We start from the raw sequence: 25,853 nt of genomic DNA, 5'->3' as shown, positions 1-25,853 counted from the left end.
AAACAGCAATGATCGTGTAAGAAGTTGTGTCTAGGATGTTCATGGTCAGTTGTTCATTGGGATGGTTCACTTCCTAATGGAAGGGCCAGATTGTGCAACAGCTTCCTAGCCAGGGAGGGGTTCCTGATGCAGTGGTCCCGCTGGTTTTGGTGGAGCTGGCAGACGCCCATCACGAGGATGAGGGGCCCTGGGTCTGACCCACTGGCTGAAGTGATTCAGGCGGCACGGCTTCAGCTGTCCTTGGAAGCTGCACTCAGATCGTCTGAGCTGGAGGTGGACAAGTCCAGTGAGATCATCCAGCTCATCTTCCTGCCAGCGCAGGTTTGTCTCCAAAGACGTTTTCTAGGATTTTGTCCAGACAGCTTTAAAAAAGCCCTAAAAAGTGGGATTCCACCATCGCACTGCAGTGACTATTTCATAGTCCAGCACCCTTTCCTTGTAAGCTTTCCCTGATAGCCACATTTATTTCGTGTAGTTCCTGTTACTCCACTATTTGTAACTCCAGACTGCTCCCTCCCTGGCAAAGGGATGGCACAGAAGAAAAACTCAGCGGGATTCACCTTGTGCAGTGGCTTGTCCTGCGGTGACAAGGTTTATCCCCAAAGGAAATAAGAACAGAATTTCACTCATGGAAACCAGATGCCCCCTGGATCTTTATGATCGTAGCAGCATTTGGTCATCAGCTCAGCAGATCTGGAAAGGTTCCCTGCAGTTGTTTTTTCAGTCTTTTTCTGTGTATTGTCCCTTGATTTAGGAACATTTGGGAGATTCTATCCTGTTCCTGCTCCCTCTCTTCTGTATTTGCAGGTTCTGTATTCCAGTCATATTATACACTTACCTTATATTTCTTCCTTCCTTTACTCCACGGGCTTTCCTTTGGCAATGTCAACTACTCCTTTTTTTTTTCTTTCTTTTTTTTTTTTCTTTTTTTTTTTTTCTTTTTTGTTTTAGACTTAAGGTTTGCACCCAAGAAACCAGTACTCACAGAGTAGTGGACTGTCTATTTAGGGTCTCTTTATCACATGCTTCTCACCACAGCATTGTAAGAATTCTAAAACTCTTTCTGATAAATGATGCATTCTAGCAAAGTATAAATCCATTTCCTTCTATTAGCTACAATTACAGCCTAAAATAGTAATGGAGGTATTGGATTACTAAAGCAGCCATGCTTTCATTAAGAGCATTCACCATTCATGTCACACATTGAGTCCAAATAGGATAATTTCATGTTCACCTTTGCTTTGGTCATCGTCTCCCTCCACTTATTGGCACTGAGAGGTTTACCCGATTTGCTCCTGCACTCCTTCCAGATCCTCACAGGGGCTAATGACTGAATCAAGCCTTCCTTTGCTGGGTTATTTAATACCACCTGGGCATAATAAATGGGAAATCCCAGCACTCTTTACAATATTTGTAGCACTGGGCCACTTTTACGACATTATTACAACTGGAGCATTGTTGTACCTTGAGATTTTTAGAGAGATCTCACTACTAGGAACTTTCTCCTGATACTCAGCCTGAGTTTTACTTATTTCCCCCCCTCTGCCTATAGGCTTGCCTCTATTGACTCAAACTAGACATTTCTGTTTTGCTCTAGTATTTATGTGTTTGAAGATAGTTATCATATACCTACTTAGTCATTTTAAACCAAGCGGCCATATTTAGTTCTTTTTAATCTACTAGTCATAAATCATCCTGCCCTGGTCTCCTTTGCCAATGTCAGGAATGTTTCTCTATAGATTCAAAAGTGAAATATGCCTCTGTTAGAAAATAGTTGCAAAGAGTAGAAAAAATGGAGTCAGAAATAATAATAGAAAAAAAAAAAAAAGGAAAACCAGGTATCCTCCAGCAGATAAAACTCCTATGAGTCCAGAGCCTCATGCCTTAGGTTCCCTGCTGCAAAATCCTGTAAGTACCTCAGAAGTAAGCAACAGCATATCAAAATACCCAATAACGCACCTAATCATTCATGTCGCTTCTGACCCTTGCCACTTGGGATCAGGGCACTTCCTTCCTTGCACTTTGTTAAACGTGTTTTTAATCTGCTTAAATTGCACAACAACATGGCACGATGTAAATGGCCGCATTACCCAAGCAATTTTTAAAGGACTTTATTACAAAGGTGGTTCTTTCCCATTTGGCCAGTGAAAAGGACTGGGCCACATCTTGCACTGACCTTTTGTAGGCTTTGAGAAAGGGAAGGAAGTCCCAAATCCTCTTCTCACATTGCTGACCGTGCACCCCCCTCCACCTGCCTTCAATCACCCGCTGCAGGAGCAATGACACGTCTGTCCTGTGTTGCCCCAAGGCTGCAGTCCTTTGCCCGATGTGCACAATGTGTCTCTCTGGGAGGCAGAGATGCTTCTGCATCGCTCTGCCCAAGCCTGGCCCCATACTGCACACATCCATGTGTGCTCCTCTTCCAACCTTTCATCCTCACTTTTCCAATGGGATGGTGGTTAGGGAGCAGAGTTCCCAGGTAATTACCCTGTAAAAGAAACCACTTTGTTTCCTTTTTTTTATTATTATTATTTTTTTAAGAGTTAACACAGAGAACTTCCGCATGTAGTCAGCCAAACACTGCAGAACAACTCTAAAAGACAAAACAAGGGGTTTCTTTTCTTAATACATTTCTCCTGCTGTTCACTTGTTTATAGGATTCAGTCATTCTCATCAAGCCAAACCTGGCACGACTAACTCCAATCCCACGTTCAACAAAATCGCTGCTGTGTTTATATATCCAAGGGGACTTTTCAGAGAGGGAGAAAAGCACCTCCAGTATGTTAATTCCTAAGGACTCAACAATTAATGAACTAATCTTATTACATGTGCTGGGGGCAGAATCCTGGTAGATGAAACCTGAGCCAATGAATTGAAGTCTCAAAACTCCTTTGGCTGCATAAACGTGCTTTTAATTTCAGCTAACCTTTCAATAATAATCCTTCAGGATTTTTTTCCATGATGTTTATACTTTCTGAAGATATGTGACTCCTCTTGGATACAAGCTCCTTTGTTATTTTATTTCTTGGAAATATTTAGCAATGTCCCAATAACTTCTTGTTAAAAGTGTATTTGCTTTTCCTGTCCTGAAGGTTGTAGCTGAGTTTTCCTCTCTCTATGGAAGGCCCTTGGCTTTTTACTGAATTTTTACTGCTGGGAGTAAACAAAGAATAGGAGAAATGTTTGCCATATGTTGACATAATGGTCACTTTGTGGGAGGGGAGTCGAGAGGAAGGTTGCCCCCCTGACATCATGGTAGAAGTGCCCTTTTTCCATGGTTAAAGGTGGGTAAATAAATTATGGTAAATAAAAACCAACTTGAACTTTCACTAAGGACTTCAAAGGAAACCTATAACCTGTATGGCTACAGAAGCTGAAAAAAGTTGAAAAAAGACCCATTAGCATTCCACACGTTTAGGGACATTGGTCAGAAAGACACTCTAATTATGAGCAACTTACGCTCACACAGGGACAACTCCCACACAGACTCCCCATAGAAGTCACTTTTTCCTGTGAGCACCTTAGATGCCACAATGGTCAGTGGTAGAGGAAACACCGAGGTAGAGAACTCGGACAACCCCTCAAATCTATTCCTACCTCTGCATTTTCTGTTCAATTTAGATACTAAGCAGTCTCCTTTTATTTACTGTTTGTATATTGCCTGTGAAAATGTACACAATTCTGTCTTTTTCTGTCATTTTTATAGATTTCCATAATAAATGATGATTGAGCTAAGAACTTGTACCAGAACATATTGGCTGAGTCACCAATTAGTCTGCAGCCATGGTCTTTATTTGAAACAGTTTGGAAGTTTATTCTGGAAGCATCAAAGAGATTTTAGTGTCTTATTATTCAAAGTAAGTTACAAATGAATAGTAAACACGAACAACTCACTGCCTTGACAGTCCATTAAAAATAAAAAAAAAAAAAATCCTTTGCAATTTTACACCAAGACAATTACTGCCAAGAACAAGCCAGTATGATGGGAAGGATCACCACTTTCTGGGCCACCTAGCTGGCTATGAAAAACCTGCTGGGGAAGAATCTGTGGAGAGATCTTGTCAAACTTTTCCTTATGTTCTCTAGGTTATCGCTGAGATAATCAACAAGATGTAAAATGCTTCCTTTTTCTTTTTCAAACAAAGACAAAGCCTATTGCAAATTCAAAACATGCCTGCAATTAACTGGATTGGTTTGCAAAAGATCACAGAATCACAGAATCACAGAATTTCTAGGTTGGAAGAGACCTCAAGATCATCAAGTCCAACCTCTGACCTAACACTAACAGTCCCCACTAAACCATATCCCTAAGCTCTACATCTAAACGTCTTTTAAAGACCTCCAGGGATGGGGACTCCACCACTTCCCTGGGCAGCCCGTTCCAATGTCTAACAACCCTTTCAGTAAAGAAGTTCTTCCTAACATCCAACCTAAAACTCCCCTGGCACAACTTAAGCCCATTCCCCGTCCTGTCACCAGGCACGTGGGAGAACAGACCAACCCCCACCTCGCTACAGCCTCCCTTGAGGTACCTGTAGAGAGCAATAAGGTCACCCCTGAGCCTCCTTTTCTCCAGGCTGAACAGTCCCAGCTCCCTCAGCCGCTCCTCGTAAGACTTGTTCTCCAGGCCCCTCACCAGCTTCGTAGCCCTTCTCTGGACTCGCTCGAGCACCTCCATGTCCTTCTTGTAGTGAGGGGCCCAAAACTGAACACAGTACTCGAGGTGCGGCCTCACCAGAGCCGAGTACAGGGGGACGATCACCTCCCTAGCCCTGCTGGCCACACTGTTTCTTATACAGGCCAGGATGCTGTTGGCCTTCTTGGCCACCTGAGCACACTGCTGGCTCATATTCAGCCGACTATCAACCATCACTCCCAGGTCCTTCTCTGCCTGGCAGCTCTCCAACCACTCATCTCCCAGCCTGTAGCTCTGCTTGGGGTTATTGCGCCCCAGGTGCAGGACCCGGCACTTGGCCTTGTTGAACTTCATGTAGTTGACCTCAGCCCATCGGTCCAGCCTCTCCAGATCCTCCTGCAGAGCCTTCCTACCCTCGAGCAGATCGACACTCGCACCTAACTTGGTGTCATCTGCAAACTTACTGAGGGTGCACTCAATGCCCTCATCCAGATCATCAATGAAGATATTGAAGAGGACCGGCCCCAGCACCGAGCCCTGGGGAACGCCACCAGTGACTGGCCTCCAACTGGATTTGACTCCATTTACCACGACTCTTTGGGCCCGGCTATCCAGCCAGTTTCTAACCCAACGAAGCGTGCGCCAGTCCAAGCCAAGAGCAGCCAGTTTCTTGAGGAGAATGCTGTGGGAAACGGTCTCAAAAGCCTTGCTGAAGTCAAGGTAGACCACATCCACAGCCTTTCCCTCATCCACCCAGCGCGTCACTTTGTCATAGAAGGAGATCAGGTTCGTCAAGCAGGACCTGCCCTTCATAAACCCATGCTGACTGGGCCTGATCGCCTGCTTGCCCTGCAAGTGCTGCATGATGACTCTCGAGATAATCTGCTCCATGAGCTTCCCTGGCACTGAGGTCAAACTGACAGGCCTGTAGTTTCCCAGGTCAGTCCTCCGGCCCTTCTTGTAGATGGGCGTCACATTTGCTAGCCGCCAGTCAACTGGGACCTCCCCCGATAGCCAGGACTGTTGATAAATGATGGTAAGCGGCTTGGCCAGCACCTCTGCCAGTTCTCTCAGTACCCTTGGGTGGATCCCATCCGGTCCCATCGACTTGTGCACATCCAAGATATGCAACTTTCCCTACTAACAGAGAAACACCAAAACCCGCAAGCAAAAACACCGTCCCTTTCGAATCCCCACTCTGATGAGATGGACGCATGCCTTCCTTTCATTTTGGTTTGGTCGATATCTTTAGATAGCGTACCTTTACTTTACAATTCCTGGCCCTAACTCTTCCAAATGTGATTTTAAAATATTTTTTGAGTTGTGCTCTTCCATTTTTCAGCACTGGTAGATATGTAGGCAACTTTTGGTCACAGCCATGAGAGAATCAAAACTCCAGTCATTCAGAAATAGTTAAATGCTAGGATAAGAAAGAAGCACCTGACAAAGAGAGAGAGGAGGAAAGTGCCAGGGCAACAGACATTCAAGTGCTAACATCATCCATTGAAATTCTGTTGACATACCCATATGCACACCTTGACTGCTTTGATGTGGTTTAAAGCCCTAAAATATAAACTTTCATGAGGAAAAATGCCATGCCTTTTGCAGAACAAAGCCCTCTTCACCATGAGAATAGCGCAAATACAGCCATACAGAAAAGGTCAGGCGCATGAAGCTCTAGAGCAGTCCCCAGGCACATCACAGGCAGCAGAGGGGACCTGGGCCCTCCTGACGGCCTCCATGGCTCAACGCAACCCCCAGCAAGCCGTGTCTGCCTCCCCACATGCCATTTGTCTTTCTTGCCTATGTAGATTTGAGTATCAGTGCAGGACTAAGGAGTTGGACTCAATGATCCTTGTGGGTCCCTCCCAGCTTGGGATATTCTACTTGGGATATTGTATGACTAGATACACCAGGCCCAGATTTCCACAAGGGCTCTAAGATACGACTGCAATATGAGTAATAACTTTAAAAACCTTTCTTTGGACTAAGTGCTACCCCACAGATGTGTTCAGCTTTGCTTGACAATTAGTGAGACTTACGTCGTCTTCACAACTTACAACTTTTTCACAATAACTTCTTCACGGTCTTCGGTCAAGTATTAAAACTACGCTAAAGGTAAATAAAAGGGGCACAAGAGTGGATGCGGTTAGGGACTCTGCTGACGTACGTGACACCAACACACTGCTACCTCTACCGGCCGGGGCAGCAGCAGCAGGGCAAACCTTGCCGCCACACATCACTACCGCACTGGCAGCTGCGAAAAGACTGCCTCGCGTATTAGCTATCCTCCCCTCTCCACACTTCTTTTCCCAGCCATCTAGAAAATATTCCATCTAATAATACGCCTCGCCAACAACGTTTACAAATAATTCTTTCAGGCGGGATGGCGGGGGTGCCCACACCAAGCCCCGCTGCGGGGGGAGCGGTGGTTTTTGTTGGCAGCCCCAGGCCCGAGCCCCCTGTGTTCGGGAGCCCCAGGGGGGTTGTGGGCTAACGTGAAAGCAAGCACCAGCCTTGGCAGGCTCGCGGCTGTCGATCTTCCTCCCAAGGCGCGTGCACGCAGGTTTATTCCACACGCCGCTGTTGGCTATTTCAGCTATTTTTTCCCCTCTGACTCCCCCTCTGTCAGCTCTATAAAATAATACACAAGTATGTGATACCTCAGAAATTGGACAGAGTGGTTGAGAGCAAAAAAAAAAAAAAAAAAAAAAAGAAGAGAAAACCCGCTATTTTACATTCTCTGGAAAAATGGGTTATAGATTCTATATTTAAATAAAGGTTAGAACAATAAAGCGGCAGAGTTTTTCCACAGTAACTCTCACCTTTTCAGACAACAAATGCTGAGTAACTCCATGGTCCTCCTCACCCTCCCGCGTCCCACACCCGGCCCAGGGGCTCCAGCTCCCCTCCTGTTTACTAAGCGTCTGCAGCCATGCTGGGGCAAGCCACACGGCCGCTGTTTTTTGGAGACCGTTCCACTTGTCACAGGGCTAAAATAAAAAAGGGGAGGGAGGCAGGAGCCTTCGCCTGAGCGTGGGCCAGAGGCTGAGGAGGGCCTCTGCAGGGCCATGTCCGCCATCTCAAGCCTGGCCCGGCCGGATGCTGCCGTGCTGACAGCCGGGAGCGCGGCAAAGCCTTGCTGCGTGTGCTTGAGAGGGGTGCTGCCTATTTTTAGGCAGCTGGAGTTTCCATGAGGATTCCTAAATCTCTAGTTTCATTAGGGCGTGTGTGCTTTTTTAAGAACAGGTCATTTGAAATTGCGGTCGCATCGCTCTGCTTCTTTCCCTTCCAGCGTGAGGCTTGCGATATAAATAACAAGCCTATTAAATAAACGTGCGAGGCTGTCCTACGACGCAAGTAAGACCCAGCCAAGAGGCTGGAGATGGGATGATAAACGAGGGCAATGGTGGGGTATGGTCCAGCCAGTGCTGCTGCCAAGCGGCCCATGTGGGCCAGCAAGGTCACTGGCGGTGGCCAACAGGTTCAGCGATGGGCCCGTGCCTGCTCAGGGCAGTTTTTCCCAGGCTGCAACGAAGTCAGATTTAACCACTTGAGCCACTCACGGTCCAAGCCTGTTTCCCATATGCACACAATTCCTATAGGCTTTGAAATAAACAATATACATTAAAGCCAAGCTCTCACGCCAAGCCCTGTGACGCCCTCACTGCGGTCTCCCAGTTGTAAGCCTCTCAGCACTCCCAACTGCCCAGCGGCTTGGCCTGACAGCTCACTGGCGTAGGCACTTGTACACATCACCCTCCCGACCTCATGATGGCAATCCGCCCCCTTCCCACCCTCTCAAGAAATAACTTTTTTTTTTTTTTTTTTTTTTTTTTTTTTTTTTTTTTAACCCTGCCTGACAAGGCTAAACTGTCTACTTACCGTTCTCCACACAGCAGCAGCAGCTGGGAGCATCTGGCATGGGACATATGGAATTTAATTTCCCGATATTTACATAGATTGAAACAATTCTGACTCCAGACTTCACAAGGCCTGTTGCACCAGACCTCAAGGCAAAAGCTTTCAGTTCATTTCATTTCCCTCCTCTTCTTTTGGTGAATGAGCTGGGAATACCAGTTTAAAGTCTGCACAGACTTTAGGATGTTGAAAGATACTCAAGTCCTTGATCTACAAGGCTTACAGGGTAAATGCTGCTTTTTTGCTTCTGGGGAATCCAAAAGGACTTTTAAGAGCCCTAGCCACTTTAAAAATATCTTTTTTTCAATGACCTTGACTAGATTTGAAACAGCCCATTTGAGAGTTCTGCACATGTGCCTATAGATAAAAGTTTCTTTGTAAAAATAAAATAGCTAAAGCGAAATATTCAGTCATACGGAGAAGAATGAAAAGGGACATGTCTAGTGCTGACTGCAGGGCCAGCACTGCTGCTCTGCTGCTGTAGAGCAGAGAGTTAAACCAGGACATGCTCCTGAGCAGGACAGATGCTATAAGAAAATGGCAAAGCAAACTGTGGCTGAAACTCTGTACTCCTCCAAACAGTTGGTTGTCTTTGCTTTGCTGGTCAGTTACGATCCATGACATTTCCAATAATTGCAGAAACAGAGACTTTAAAGGTGATGGAGTCCATTATCAACAAAGAATTGCCAGGGATGGCAGCACACCAGTCCAGCTTTGCAAAATCCCTCTTGTAACAACACTTGAAGAGAATGGCTTAAAAAATCCCACCTCATTTTAAGGAAGTCTACAACAGATCTGTCAATTAGAAAAACAGATAGGATGCTTGTCTTCTTTTATGGCTGCAAGTGACCAGATTTTTCAAATGGCACTGATGCAAATGTGAATACCAGCACTATCAGTCACAGAGCTCCTCCACTGTACAGCATCTGAGGACCTCACACATAGCTGTGCAATTTGCCAGTAAAATCCCAGTGGCTGAGCTAGAAAGATACTATGGTTTCCTGGGAGAGTTCATCCAACAGAAAATATGTCTCTTGCTTGGTGTATATGCATTTTTTAAGACAAAGGTATTTTATTTTTTTATTTTTTTTGTATAGAGTGCATCAGGATGAAGCCAAAATGGGACTCGGATCTTCAGGCATTATTTAGATTCCTAAGCTCAAAACGGCAACCTGAAAACTCCCTAAAGGTACCTCACTTGGTTCCTTGGAACTCCCCAAGCTCCTCCGGTTTTTGCTTTGCTTGCTCAGCTGTTCCATGAAAAACGCTTAAACAACCCCAGAGCTGCGGCTGGAACTCAGGTCTCCTACCACTGGCAAAGGCACTTTTTACAAGGCCCCAATTTTTTTTCCTCCTCCTCATCCAATGACTCTTATATTCTTATTAGGAGACCAGTAAAACTAACTCCAGCACTGGAAAATGCACCCACTGCAGAGCAACCAGCTCCCCGGGGCAGACATCTTTCTTGGAAAGAAGGAGACTTGGGTCTGAATCCTCCCAGGCAGAAGGGAAAACTCAGCCTGGGTCTCCCAACACCCTGGCTGAGCACTTGGACACAAAGCTGCTATGCAAGAAGGGGTTACTCTGGGGAATCTGACCTACAATGAGAACCAAGTCTTCAGTCTTTTCCTAAAAATGACCGTCTCTTTGATAGCACCATTGTTCAGATGAGGCCATCACCAGAGATGGTTTGCAATGCACAAGGCAGATCTCTTCTTGTACTAAATTAGAGCAATTGAGACTGGAAAGTTTAAAATCCCTACTCCTAATTGCTTATTTAACTCGCTTGTTAAATTTGATTTTATACTTGTGTGCCAAAGGATCTCCTTGTTATAGACTTCTAAAAAATCTAATAATATATAGTGTTTTAATATTGGGTTCATTCAACTTTTGTTACTCTATTTAGAGGACCTTATTATACTTTTATTGCTATTAAATAACTTTATTCTCCTTATGATTATTTTACAGGGCTCTAGATGGCTGATCTGGATGCTGTCTTATTAACTGTACCAGGTGGTAGAAATGCCAATTATCCTCTTTAATATCCGTAATTCAGACTACATCGCAAGGCTGACCTCAGCATCTCTGATGCCCCAGGAGGAACTACATTATATCACTGAGTAAGGGGTCAGAAATGAGAGAGCTTTTGGCAAGGGACTTTCACTGTGCAGATGAAAGCATACTGATTAAAAATGGTGCTTCCTGCATAACATTGCTTTTCTCACACTTTCCAAACCCACAAGAGGCTGCTTTCTAAAGACGGGTAAAATGATCCCTGTATGGTTTATGTAATATTTGCTGCATAGTTTTAGGACTTGTCAGGACGAAAGATACTGTAGTATAGTCAAGCTTCAGGACAGGTTGTTCAGCATCCAAAAGTAATTGGTACTGAGAAAGAATAAAAAGATGGTGAGATGCCTCTAGGCTGCTCTAAATTGGGCTTCAGAATCTGTATATGGGATTTACACAGTCTCTATCAGCTTAGTTCCCAAACACTTTTTATAGTGTTAATACATTTGTCCTCACAAATCCCCAGGAGGTAAGAATTTTAAAAAGCAAACAAATCAAGAAGTCAGAGCACACTGGCTGAGAATGAACCCTAAGAACTGTGAGTGCCTGTGCTCTCCCACCTCATTTGGGGTGTTTCAAGGAGCAGAGGTAGATCTGAAAATCATGTCCCTTCAAAGTATCTTATCTGTAAGTCTCAGCAGCTGAACCGCTTCCCTTTGTCCCTCACACATCCATAAACAGATGAAAATCCCAGTCAAAGACCCTACAGGCCATCTGTGGCAGGGTGGGGAATGAAACGTCTGTGTCCCAAACCAGAGGCTCCTTACCCCTTCCTCCCATAGCTCCCTGCAGGATGTCCCAGCAGCCCAGCCACTTGCTCTGGAAGGTGTCACACCACTGGAAACCCCAGGGAAAGTAAGGCAGAATCATCCCCAAGGTGTCCCCAACATCCGTTGCTTGTCCAAGAGCAAGAAATACAAGGAGAGCCTTCTGAAAGTCCTCAGCCCCAGCGTAGACGTGAGATGTGGACTATTTTCACAAGTGTTCAGCATGCATTGAACTCTTTTGAAAATCTGGACCTTATTTAGGTGAATAAATGAGAGCCAAGCTCTTTTCAGAAAAGAGGGTTTAATAGGAAAGTCTGCCGCCTTCTATTCTTAGGCCCCCAAGTAAGTGGTGTGGGTTGTGGTGGGAGCAGCTGGTGCAAGGCCGGTGACTCGCTTTGTCATCCCTGGAGATCCTATGGGTTGCTAAAATGGTCATGAAAAGCCAACAGAAAATTGTGCACAAACAGAGCAGACACCAACAAATCAGCTTCACGCTATAGCAATTGCTCAGGGAAAATGTTTGCATGGGTCTGGTGTGAACTGGTTAAAAGTCAAACCCAAGAGCTGGTCTCCTGGCAGCTACATCCATATTACAAAATCCCATTGCCTTAGTTCACTTCAGAATTGTCTCAGCTACTCATTCCTATATCAGTGGGAAATTTGGAAGTGACTTTGGATTTGCAGTTTCCTTTTGATAAATGTATTAAAAATACCAATATAACAGCTTTTTATATCGTAATAAAAATACATGGAGGATTAAATCCTGCCTAACTCTTGCTGACTTGGAAGCAAGTTTGCATGCTTTCCTCACATCCAGATTCGATTACACTAACTCTTAATGTACAACTTTGCCAGAAATGTTTTTATTAGAAGAAATTGCACTTAGTCCAGAATGTGGCAGAAGGAATGATCTTTGGCATGCGCGGTAACAGGCCCTTTTCACCAATCTGAGATCTCTACATGGGTTTCTAATTTCAGCTGGAATTGAGTTGAAAAATTGGGTTTTGGATCTGCAATAAATTGGACATGATTATAGGTAATGCTGGACTTTGGAAGTCTTGGACAAAATCTTTGGCCAATAGGCTTTTTGCATTATATCCCTCAGCTGAGGAGCTCTCTGCCAGACTGTACTCACATTCACTCTTGACTTGCCTCCTCTTGTTCCTAGTGTGCATTTTATTTCTTAAAACAACTTCTCAAAACCCCTTCTTTCCCAAAATAATTTAGCTGCATCTGGAATTGTACTATCCCAAACCATTTTTAAAAGTATTGATAATTTTGAGAAGGGCCTTAAACTAGCAGCTGTGAAGGATAATGCACAGATGAAAAGGGATTGAACCGTTGATGGTCTTGTTTCTTTTTTATTGGCTCACTTTGTAGTACTACTACTGATTGACTACTTAATCAATCAGCCTGATATATTTCCAAAGTGTCTTTTTATGCAAGTACCTTTGGTATTATTAATAGCCAACATAAAGTGAACTAATAATGGTTTCAACAGTAAATGATGATTAGTGCATTCACCCTTCTGTCAGGTTTATAACTTTAAATAAAAAGTACTTGAATTATTCCTGTTGCCTTGCTGGAAGTCAGCAAAAGCCGAGGGATTGTATCTCCATGCATTTGCGTAGTGACTCCCAGTGTCTTCCCTGGGGCCTGTGGACAGATGTACACTACCACTAAGAGGAGAGAGCTGTGATGTGAGACTGGAATTAGCGTGGGGCGGGACTGACAGCCATCCGGTTTTGGTGGTTTGACTCAATTCTACACCGCTGAAGACTCCGAAGAGCACAGGCTGCAGGATCTGTAAGTAATTGCAAGAATAAGGTTGGGAGTTGAGATTAAAATGAAGGACAGACTGAGGTTTCTGAAACCAGCCAAGAAAGCCTGGGTCTCAATCCTGCGAGATTCCCAAGGCGGTCAGAAGACACTTCAATTACGTGATCAATAAAGTTTCAAAGAAAGAGCAGAAGCCGCAATGACTCTGAGAGCAAAACCATTATTTGAAGGGTAAAATGAAATCCTGTTGAAGAAGAACATGAGACCTCTGCTCTACAGAAACCAGTCAATGCCTCCTCATTCTCCTACTTGTTAAGTTTAGAAACATTTGAAGACATCTGAAATGGAAGTGCAAAGACAATAAGCAAATACTCTGCAGTTTCCCAGATCCCTTGGAAACTATACAGCAGGACCGGGAATCACCTGCAGTGAATTCATCCTGGCGAGGCAAAGCAGGTGTGTGAAATATTGCATTGCTTACTGCAAAATCATGGGAATCCCATCATGCAGAACAATGCTGGCAAATGTTTTGTACCCTCCTTCACAGGCTGTTGTTTCCTTGGACAAATTAAGGAAGGTTTTCTTAGTCACTCAGAAAACTCTGGAGCCAATAACCCAAGAGAGACATTAGACTGAGACGGCTGCAGGGATAAGTACATAACCTATCCTGTCTTTACCAATTAAGGTAATATTTCATAATTACAGCCCAACCATCAGAGAAGATGAAGGAGCAAGAGCAATGAACCCTATTGATATTTATTTGCTATTCAGAGAAAAAGCTGATTTATTGAACCAAACATTTCAGTGGTAAGTTTTAGCCATGCTGTTGTTTTAGCAGAAAATCAAGATAGGATTCATGAATATATTCCAGAATGCCCTCTAACGTGATTAAAGTACCCAGCCACATGTGGAAAGCCTAGACTTGATTTAAGGCCTGAATAAAGAAAAGAAGGACTCTGAATTTGAATAATCTCAATCTAAGCCTCTGGACAGTGATGGTCTGGGAGGGCTGTGATTACATCCCTCCCATCTCCCAAGTCCTGGAAATGTTAAAGTTTTAAATCTGAGAAAGAAAGAAAACAAACATTAGAAACTAAAAAAAATAAAAAATAAAAATTTGTTGTTGTTGTTGTTGAATTGAGTTCTTATTTTCTGGCCAACTGTAACAAAAACATTGTAGAAGTGCATGAGCAAAGCCCAGACTTTCCAGGCTGGAACACGGAGCTGGGCCATCACAAATCAAGGCTATCCTCAGTCACATCCCTCCTGCAGCAGACAACTGCAGTCACTTAATCACTTGCAGACATCTGTCACTCTCCATCCTAAAAATACTGTGATTTTCAGCAATTAGGTAATGCCATTGTGGTATAATGCAGAAGGGTGCTATCAGCAGGAACAACTCCTCAGAGTAAATACAGGAGGGAGGGGAAATTTAGTTGATGAGGTTGGAGAAAGGCAAACTGGTAAAGAAGGGCTTTTCTCTGGTGTGCAAAGCCCTCAGTCTCTCGATTCCCTGTTCTACCTTTTTTCTGTTCTACCAGGGAAGTAAAGTCTTTGTGGCAGACCGTACCTCTAGAACAACCAGTTCCATCAGACACACTGCTCTAAACCAGTCCCACCAAGTCCTCGCACAGCAGAACAGTCAAAAAGAGGGACACGGCCTTGGTCATGCCCCTGAGGGCGTTGCTGAGGTTTTGAACAAAGCAAGAGTCTGTGGAACTTCCACCAAAATTCGACAGTGTCAGGGTGCCAGCTTTTCCAGGTTCCTTGAAATACCCCCACTAGTATAAGTATTTCAAAGTATTCTTCCCTTCACAGTTAATTTCTCTTGCCCAGAGCGAGTCCCCAGCTACATTTTATGGACTGGAGGTTTAAGGGTAGACACATCCAACGCAATGATAAAACACGTCCCTCCCAAGGTGTCCCTAATTCCCTGCGTTTACAGAATGAGGACACTGCAGGTTTTTATTGCTGATGAACTCCAAGAGCAAGAAATTTTCTCTGTACTTATTGAGAATGATAAAGATGCAAGTGTGATTATTAATGTGCATCTCATGCATTTGCAATTATGCAAATGCACATGCAAATGAAGCACAACCTTTGGGCTCCTGTCATGTTGCCAATGCTTCCCTCTGTGGCACAAATTTTGGGTAACACTCCTCGCTTTAATATCAGGTCTTACACTCAGGGCCCTGATGCTGAAGAATTTTGAGCATCTCTCCACCAGCCATTAACACCAAGGGGCTCCCTTCGGCTTCAGCAGGGCCTCAAGGCTCTTCAGACCATTCCCAAGTCTCAGAACTTCTCTGGGGCAGGTCAGGAAGAACCAACCTCAGCACTCACAGGGGAGTCTTTGAACAAAACCACAGATACGTGAAGAAAGGCAGTGAGCAGTGCCCTGGTTTGCTGGGGCTGTAATCATTCAAGTGACTGTTTAACACCGTGGCTTACAGCAGAGCTAGAGAGTTTCCCCACCTTTCTGTTTAATTAAAGCGCAAAATGTAATTGGTAATTGGTTTGGAGGTTCTCTTGGGATGCTGAAGTGCAGACCTGCTCAGGGAGCCAAGGCGACACAGTGTGTGTGCCGAGGTGGGTCTCATCCGAACGCACCTCGCAGTGTGCTGCCTGGGGCGCTCAGATGCAGCTCTCCTTCCCGGCCACCCGGCCCCACCAGACCTGCTGCAACAGAATTAGCCCATCTCTGAAAGGAAGGAAGGAATCCGCGGCATTCATTCCTCTCTGGCCATGGACACCTCGAAAATCTTGATAAATAAAGGGGTTATGAACTGCCTACAAGACTGCTGGCTGTACATCCAAGTTACCACACTTCCACTGCCCCAGTGGGGGGAACGCTGCTGGGACAGACCATGACCCCCTTCATCTGAGCACCAACAGGGCCAGGAGCACGTCCCAGGCACACTTCTCAGCCCCTAAGGGTGATGGGTGCCCTAAGGGCTGTGGGCTGAGCCCAGAGCTGCACCCTGCCCTCTCTTCCACTCCTTACCAGGAGCCCAGGTAGACCTGACACAGGGATCCCATGGCATCACGCTGCAGGTACAATAGACATGGAAGCCCACTGTTTCTTCCAAAAGTTGTGCAATGCACAAAGAAGCTAACAACTATCTCTTCTTAGGCAGAAACAAGAACTCCTCTGACTTACAGCCACCCCTCTGGCTCGGTGGCTGCTCCTGAACAGGGCCAAGTGGAGAACGCCAGGAACAAAGGGAGAATGAGGAGCAAGGAGGCACATGATGTGCTGGGTATTTTTCCCTGCAATGCAGTCTGTGCCCTGCATTCCCTCTCCTCAAGAGATGTTGAAATCCAACCTTGATTTGAATCCCATCAAAAAGTGCTAAATAAAACTCCCAGATCACAAATGTGCGCAAAGAAAAGCATTGCATGGGAGTACTTGCAAGGCAAGGTGACTGCCAAGCAGTCTCTGTATGAGTCTCCTACACATCCAGCTCCTGAGGATCATCCCCCAGAAGGGAAACTTTTTCTTTTTTTTTTTTTTTTTTTAATTAAAGGAAGACAGGGTAAAAAAAAAATCAAGAATCAAAACAGGGGTTAAATACAAAAAGGCCTAAAAAATTTAACTGAGCAAACATTTGGCAGAGTATTTTTAAACTTTCTTTGGTGACTCTGGGACTGCAAGTGTGGGTGGAGGTGGAGTGTAAGCCCTGAAGAAATCCTTTCCCAGCCAGTTATCTGCAAGGCAATGTCAGTGTGCAGAGCTTTCTACTGTGCTCAGGACAGCAAGGGACTTCAAGTCCCGGCCAGGGCCAGGATTGTGCAAGCGTCTTCCGGACTGCTCTTGTTGCCCCTCTCAGCACAGCAGTGGTGGACCAGTCCCCCAGTTCTGTGGGATCAGAAGCATGGAAGAAGTTTGTTTTTAAAGGGACCTGCATCTGTGAGGAGCTTGGCTCCCAAAATATCCTCCACCCTCATGCCTGGTTCCCAACTCATGCATTTCCCAGAGGTGGAAATCTTGCTTTGCTTCTTTCGAGCCTGTAAAGCCATTCCTCCCCTCACAGGGATGGGGTATCCGGAAGGAATCTGCCCTGCTCCCCCCATCACACCAGCTCAGGTAAGAAAACCAAATCAGCGGGGGCAATCACAAGGATCTAATCCACATCCTTTGCCTAATCCTCCCAGTTGTTCACCTTCTCTTCCACTCTGCAATTCAGAGCGAGGGCTGTGCAATCCCCGCTCCATCACAACTCCTTTCTCCTGCTCTCCACTGGGCCTGGCGTGCTGGGTGATGCGCAGGCTTGGGGGAAGGAGGAAAATGGAGAAAAGCGAGCCAAGACTAAAGCAGCCCTTCTCACAGCAAAGACCAGACACGCTGCTGCAAACTGCTCTCGTTTAGCCAGGCTGGTGTCTTCCTCAGCTATGCAAAAGAGTTGAAAGGAGAACACCGTGCACCAGCCAAAATTCTTCATGTAACAGGATGTCATCACAAAAGCAAGAGACATCAGAAATGTGCCAGATGACACCAGAATTTGAACTCTGAAGTGCTGCTGCGTTGGAACGCATCCCTCAAGATAGCCCTTTGGATCAACGTAGACCAGTGTGCGTTGAGAAAGTTGTTGTAGGTTGAAATTCAGAAGAAACTGGCTCCGTCTGCTGATATACTTTGTTGAGTCTACACTTCACAAAAAATGCAGTGGCACCATTCAAAGCACGAGCAGCATAATTCATCATCGGCAAGATACCGTATATGCTCAAGTAATGGACACAATTTTACCCTCAACAGCCCAGGTGCAGCAGTTGTGCATGCCTGCTTAAAAACGTCAGAAATCTATTGCTTGCTATAAATCAGGACTGACGATTCTAGAGAGGAAAATACCTTCCTATTACCTCGACCATCTGGGTACCCGTGTCTATTCCAACTCCTGTTTTGCCTGTGTCCCTTAAAAATATATCACAATTAGTAGGGGAAAAAAAGGACCAAAAAAACCCCCACAATAACAACAAACAACATCACAGATTTTCAAAGCAATTACAGGCCTAATTCTCACACACTTACAAGTCATTGTCTGAACTGGGTTTTCAAATAATTTCAGCAACAGAACCATCAGGAAGCAGATTTTGAGCCCCATGCAACTATCTCCATTAGTTGAAGCATTTTTCTTCTCCGAACAAATGGGAAAGAGTGCTGAAATCATGAAGAAATACAGATGGTTTCAAAATCTGGGGCTGGGAAATGCTGAACATCTTTTCATCCAAGTCGTCCTTTTACGATTTTTGATAGAAAAAGTCAGAACGTTGCACTGAAATGATCTTTGTTGTGTTTGAGACATGTTTGATCCCACCCGAACCCCAACTCGCTCTCGGGAGGCAGGTTGGATGGATGCCCGCTCACACACCACCCAAGGGGGATGCTCGGCTCCCCACTGGGACGGCGCCTTGCCTAACCGGCACCGCCGCGCAGACGTCGCCCGAGAAATGGAAAACTCCAGCAACTGGAACAATGGAGACTCCAGCTCTGCAGCTCTTCCACGTTCACTTTCAGAAAGGAAAAGTAACGAGCCTGGGAGGATGCATTACCGCAGGCACCGGTTCCTCCATATGCATGTGAACTCAAGTAACCTCTTATTCATCCAGGCCCTAAAATAGGAAGGCACAGTTCTGGACAAGCATATTGATCTGGATTCCTGTAACTATCCCTTTGAAACACAAATAAACTATTGTTAAAAAAAAGCCAACAGATCTCAGTGTGCGCTCTGGTTCCTTTGCAATGTGTACTATCTGACTACAATCCATCTTGGCAGTGGAACAGCTACGCAGACGTTCTTCTGAGCCAGCTCTAATGCAAAGGGATGCCAAGTATGTCTTGCCTTTTGTATTTACAGTAACAGCTTCAGCTTTCCCCACCGCTGGGAGTGCTGTTGTGGATCAGCTGGCAAAAATACACTTCTCTGAAAGGACCACTGCAATTCCACTCGAAGCTGAACTGTTTCGCAGGGGTTGTCGGCGGGGACCTTCTCCCACATTAATCTACAGCGAGTGATGCCGCGGTGCCGCAGCCGGCATGAGGCTGACGGCAGCGCCTGTCTCTGCTCCTCCCAGGCTGGACAACCTGCTGACAGACCGCTGGCCTCCTCCGCTCGGCTCTCACACCACTCAGCTTTTGCAAGGAGGCTCCCTCAGGTCTGCCTGAGCCGTGCCAGGAACACCGGGGTGATGTGTGACGGAAGTGGGGCCGCGGCTGTACTGGTGTGCGGACGTCCTGGTGTGCGGACGTCCCGGTGTGTGGACGTCCTGGTGTGTGGACATCCTGGTGTGTGGATGTCTTGGTGTGTGGACGTCGTGGTGTGTGGACATACCGGTGTGTGGACATCCTGGTGTGTGGATGTCCCGGCGTGCAGATGGTTGTGTTGAGCAGTGCCGAATGGCTGGAGGTGCTACGCTGCCTCCAGGAGCCACTGAGGAAGGGGTGAGGACACGGGATGCCCACACAGCATCCCTTCCTGGGGGAGCAGGAGATGGCACAGGAAGGATTTACTGAGCAGCCCGCTCACAGGGCTGGTCCATGGCAGTAATATTTGCCAATTGTAGGGTTGCTTCGTGCTGCAAAGCCAAACCAAGGCGTCTCCGACTGCCTCCAACCTCAGAGCTGCCAGCGCAGCACTGGGAGAGAGACAGACAGGCCATGCGCTTCCATGAAGATTGCCAGTATCTGAGTAACAGAAAGTTTTGCTGCTGCTGAGTTTAACTACACTCAAAACAAGAGCTAGAGGCCACTTTTCTGCTGCCTTGCACTGTGGTAGACCCCCAGGTGTCAGCACTACCCTAAGCAAAGCATCTAACAGGGCGCAGACGACAGGCTGAACGAGCAGGGTGCTGAGCAGGACTACAACAGCCATTTCTCACTCAACATAGACAAGCAAATCTGCTCTGGATTTTGAGGGCACCCACCACTCTCCACGTATCTTTTCTGAGCTCTTACACGCATGGCAGCATAGATCCCAAGCCCTGACCATCCATGTCCTTTTCTGCACTTATGTGAAGGAATGAGACAAATCCTACAGCAGCATGAGCAGGGCTTACAGCACCCCTGTTGTATCCTTCCTCTTTGCCACATCTGCCCAGTTCAGTTTTGCATTCTCTCTTAACAAAATAGACAGGGAATGCATTGAGGATTGATAGAATCAGAGTCATGTAGGTTGGAAAAGACCTCTAAGATCATCTGGTTCAACCTCTAACCGAGCACTGCTGAGTCCTCCTTGACACAGGAGCTGAAGAAAGGATAAATCGCTTTGTCTTTCTGGGATATATTCCTGGGTGTCAAAGCTCTGACAGGTCAGATGGGGCTCTGAGCAACCTGGCCTAGTGGGAGGTGTCCCTGGCCATGGCAGAGGGTTGGAATTGGATGATCTTTCTGGACATTTACGACCTGAATCATTCCGTGATTCTGTGACTGTGCGACACGAGGCAATCACTGAAGTCTGCGCAAAGGAGTTGCAGGGAGCAATTTCCCAGTGGTAACAGCGAGCACAACTTAGAGAAGTTTGGAGCACTGTAAATGTGAGACCAGAGCCCATGTCCTCTCCCCTGAAACAGGGCACAGCCACCCCACGGCTGCCCTGCTGTGGTATAGAATAACGCCCAGATTTTGCCACAAAGCAAAAAGCCTCACAAGGGGTTCAGAAGGACTTTTTGTTGTTGTTGTTTTAAGGTTGTAATTCATGTAAACAAACCACCCCCCACAACCATTTAACGTATAACGTATTACACCGTTATCCTAATTTATATTTTGTTAAGCCTTAGGGGATTTAGCTGAGAATGCAGATCCATTGCAGCAAGTGCTGTAACAACACACAGTAGAAAGCAGTCCCTGCTTCAATGAATTTACAGTCTGAACAGACAAAAGACAGGAGAAAGGAAGAATTATTCTCCAGGCCCCACCAAAACAGCCAATAAACTTGCCCCCGCTTCCTGCTGACTCGTGCTCCAGAACGTCAGCTTTCATTAAAAAAAGCAACAACAACAAAAGACATTTCTAGCTCCTGTGGTTGTAAAAAGACTCTTGAAGACACGCTAAATCAATGCAATCACATTTACCCAGCTATGCAGATGACTTTGGAAAGAGACATAGCCATTCATCTCTGACAGGGCCCAAATAATTACAAGTTTCTGCAGCCACAGAGTTCTCCATTTCAGTGCAGCTTCTTTCAGTCCTTACCAGCCCTGCCTTCCTTTGTCCCACCTGAAATTGTGACTTATCCTCCTGCTTTCTGACCCCAAACCCATGTTACTGTGCACCTTTCTGGTGGTCAGCAGCTACAAGTTCTGGGTTCCTGAACTGGCATCCTTCTTACATCCAGCAGGAGAAGCATTGCGCAGTTATGGGATGCGCGTCTGAAGGGTGCTGCACTGGAGCCCAGGCCCAGAGGAACAGGCCAAGGTCAACGAACAGAGGAAGGAACAAACCAAAACCAACCACCACCATCCGCAGCAATACCTCCTCCCCAAAGCATATGCCCATGAAACAGCCACAGCCTGGGAGACATGAGGAATTTCACAGAAAGGCAACGAGCCACCTTTACTGCATCGTTCATGTTTGTAGCACCAAACACGTGAATCACCCATAAGCATCCTCACTGAGAGAAAACTGTCGGTGTGACTTTGGACAGGATGCCCATGAGCATCCTCACTGCCCAGACAGAAAGAACTCACGCGACTTTGAAGTCCGCGTCTGACCAAAACCAGATCTTCCTGAGTGGAACCAGCAGTGTATCCACTACATCATCCATCTGCAACAGGACATGGTACACGCTGGTGAACTTTCCCACCTGTGTGGTTACACCCTGGGAGAGCACAACACGTCCTCAACAACAACAACAAAGCAGGCCTGTCTCCTCTTGTCTTGCAAGGACACAGCCAGTCAAGGTTATGATGGGAACACTGCATTCTTGGGAACATGCTGGAGCTTTCACCACCTGCTGGCATTCTCGAGACAGATCTAACTCTGCAAACTTCACCTCCCCTGCCAGCAGGAAATAAATCTTGTGGTTTTAGAGTTGGAGAGTGAATCCATATTCAGTTAGGAATTTATGGTGACTTTATGGATCCCACAAATGCTTCACTACCACCATTTTCTGGAAACTGTACAATTCCTGCAGTTCATTCACTGCATTCAATTGCCTTTTTTCAGGGAAGCACTTCTAATTGCTTTTTTACAGATATGGGTTTCTGTAAAGAATAGAACATGGTTCATATCGTATTAAATGTTACCATAGCCTTTTCAACTATATATAGCTTTTATAGCTAGTTTTAATTTCTCCAGAGTCTTCATCCCAAAGGGTCAAATCCCTCCCTCGTGTAATTCCAATGGCTTCACACCAGAGTGTATTTTACACAACAATCACAGCGCTACAATTCAAGCGTTTTCTCGTACCATTTCTTCCATCTCACAAGGGCCCTTTCCTTTCAGCTGCAATGAAATGTATGGCAGTAAGCAAATACCTGTGCAGTCTGCACTGATTTACAGATTTCCAAGCACCGTTACCATCCCTTACGTCCCCATGGCTGTTTGTTTGTTGTTGGGTGGGTATATTTTGTTTTTAATATCGCAATGGATTGTTCCACTCTTTCCCTGGGAAACAGTTGTACACATTTCTGCAACACAGGCACTGCAAAGCCAGTATCAATTTTCTTCCTTTATATTAGCCCCTCTGGTACCTTTACATTAATCCAGAATGAATCACTGGCCTCCCAGTCATTTCTTGCTACACGCAGTTTTGAGAAATGGCATAACTCACATTTCAGAGAAGGCCTGGTTTCCGCAGACGTGCTCCTCAACTGCCAAATAGCTGGTGCAATGGCTCATGCTTCCTCTGCACACACATCCACGGGACGCCCAGACAGCCCCTGGCAACTTCTCCGTTGTTTCTCCAAGCTCTGCTCGGAGAAAACCCCACGGCAGCCGGTGCAGCACACCCAGGGAAGAGCGAGGTGACTCCAGTCCTCCCACCAGTATTATCTGTCCCACCAAACAGGGGCAGCTCATGCTATCAGTTTTCGTGGCCAGCTCCGTGTTCTTCTATCCAAACTGTTCATCTTTTTCCTGAACCGACTCCGTTGCCCTGTACAGAAAGAGAAAACGCGCATACTTACTCTGAATGCTTTGCAATGCCCTGAGCAGAAATAAGCTCCGTACCAAAACCGAAACAGACAAAAAAAGCACACACAAGCAGAGCCAGCATTTAACTGTCCATCCACGGCAAACTCTACGCGAGCTAATAATATAAAGGAGCCTGTAAGTATGTGTTGGACCGGTGAAATGTGAGTTGTGCTCAAGGCTGGGCCAGACTCTGATGGATGAGAGAGTCTTTAACCCATCGGAAAATCCAATGCCCAGCGTATCCTTCACAGTGTTTAGGGAAATAAGGGCATACAAGGGACATGTTTGTGACCTGGGGGTTTGAGTCCTGCCTGATGCAGCAATGTACCCTCTTCTCACAGGGGATGCAGAGCAGACAAAAGTACTTGATGGTCAAGCCTGAATATTTGTCTCATTCCTCTGCACTTCCACTCTGGACAGACCCATGTCAGATTTGCTGACTTCAGCATCTTGTCTGGTCCCTTCAAACCCCCAAATTCTTCCAAGATGCCTTCTTCCCTCGCTACGGGAACAGTAGCAGCACTGGAGAGAGACCAAGAGACCCAAAGGCTGAGGGGCATCTAAAAGGTGCGCTGCTGTGTGCCAGAAAAAAAATGAAAGGAAACTAAAGTGATTATTTAAGGAGCAATAAAAACAGTGAAAAGAACTAATTTTAAATAATAGGGCCTAGAAGGGAAAATACACATTTTATTTTTTTTTACATCTTCCCGGACAGAATTCTCCTGTTTTCATCAGTCATGCCCTCCACCCTGAGAAGTGTTGTTGTCCTCAGTTTATTCATGAGAAACTGGGGCATAATAGAAGTTGTTTTTGAGAGGTCATGCAAGGTTTGTATGGCAGAGCAAGAATAAAATATTTACAGCATTAAACATCCAGTCCTTTTCTCCTTAAGGCACCGGCAGGCTGAGAGGTATTGACTTCTTACAGCAAATCTGTCTTGACAACTACAGTAAATCTGTCTCACGACAAGGGTGTTAGGATCAGCCCACTATGGTACATGACATAAATCTAGCCCTTATAGTTTGAGGAACAGGTGTAGATTTGGGTATTAAAAGCATGGAAATCTCCTGTTACAAAACCCCAAACCTCATGAAATACATCTGTTTCATTTAGGGTCTGAGGTCCAGATAGCTGAGGTTCACAAAAACTTCGGTTGGGGTTAGTTCAGTTCGGAAAATTCAGTTTGGAAAATACAAGACTGAGATTCACAAAGCACAGTTTTGGTCCATACACTGACGTGAATTTTTTGTTGCCTTTGGACAACTGATCCCCAGACCATCACACCCGAATAGGTGCCATCTGGTCTCCTTAGCTTGTAGATTCTTCATGGGGAGGACCATCGCTACAGGAATACACAGTGCCTGCAGACCTCAAGCCCTGAATAACATCTGGAAGTCAGATCACTTAAAATACAGCTTAAAATGCCATCAGACACACTCTGATAGCCTGCACAACTCCAGTATTAGCTAAGGTTTGATTTGTTGTTTGCTTTCTCCGTGACAATTCTGGCTGGGATCCCACGGAATACGCCCGAGGTCTGCCGATGATGGGGAGCCAGCATGAAGTGCAAAACCCCAAATCCCTCAGTCCGTGCTGGTGCCACAAACTCCCCGAAGCCACCGAGCCCACCTTGCCTACACCGCCCCCAGGCACGGGCAATGCACGTCCAGGGGGTGGCTACGAAACAAAGCCGAGCATACTTACAAATGAACGTGTTAACTAGTAATTCAAGCTGAATTAAAGGGCCAGTGTGAGCTCTCCATGGGTAATACACTGCATGCATTTGTCAACCAAACACAAATCCATTTGAATAGATTTCTTGTGGCCTGTTATTTATGAGGGGAAAATATCCCCTGGTCTCTGGGCTGATGAGAGCCCATGCTTTCCCTTCTAATCTTAACTGCCTATTATTAGCAGCCCCGGTTATAGAATGCCTCTCTGCCTTATATATATTCCAAGTACCCCCAGTTTTCCACTCGGCATGGGTATTCGGCAGGGGAAGACACAGAGCACTCAATTACTGGCATTTCAATGTGCCTTTTGCAGTACACTCCTACACTTGGGATAATCTAATTACACAGGGCAGAAACCTCACCCAACCATATATTTTCCTTAGACCCTGTTGCCACCAGTTACTTTTACTCCTCATTGAAACAGAGTCCCCCTCTTTTTTTATTTCCTTCTTTCTTTTTTTTTTTTTCCACATCGTTAAAAATTTATTATTTAGACTGATGATGACATCATCTGGAAAGGGACCCAGGCTGTGGTCATCAGGGCCTTTTTCTGTATTACAGAGAAGCAGTTTCTCCTCTCTCCCTTGCAGATCATTAATTTTTAAAATAGAGCTTTGCTTTAAATATATACAGCTCATTTCGCTTTCGGCTGATGAGTCAGAGGAGCTGTCTTTCACCCAGGTCGGGTGCCCCCCGTGCCATGCTTCCTGCCCAAACCAGCAGCATGTTCCCTGATGGAGCCCGGCTCCAGGTCTCTTCAAGGAACAGGGAGGGAGTTGCTGCGTAAATAACCAAATAATTGCATTTGCATCTGTCCA

The 25,853-nt window shown here is 45.8% G+C and overlaps 1 protein-coding gene across 2 annotated transcripts in view; it reads right to left on the bottom strand.

Moving 5' to 3' along the window:
• Window positions 1–25,853, bottom strand: part of PAPPA (pappalysin 1) — a 363,136-nt gene that overhangs the window by 212,074 nt on the left and 125,209 nt on the right. For both annotated transcript variants that reach the window (XM_035342002.1, XM_035342003.1), the window contains exon 2: window positions 22,941–23,264. The gene's annotated coding sequence lies outside the window, so the exon portion shown is untranslated. The remainder of the gene's footprint in view (window positions 1–22,940; window positions 23,265–25,853) is intronic.

Source organism: Oxyura jamaicensis, chromosome 17 (genome assembly GCF_011077185.1).
Source record: "Oxyura jamaicensis isolate SHBP4307 breed ruddy duck chromosome 17, BPBGC_Ojam_1.0, whole genome shotgun sequence".
NCBI classification, from domain to species: domain Eukaryota; kingdom Metazoa; phylum Chordata; class Aves; order Anseriformes; family Anatidae; genus Oxyura; species Oxyura jamaicensis.
This window is presented reverse-complemented; position numbering and strand designations above follow the sequence as displayed.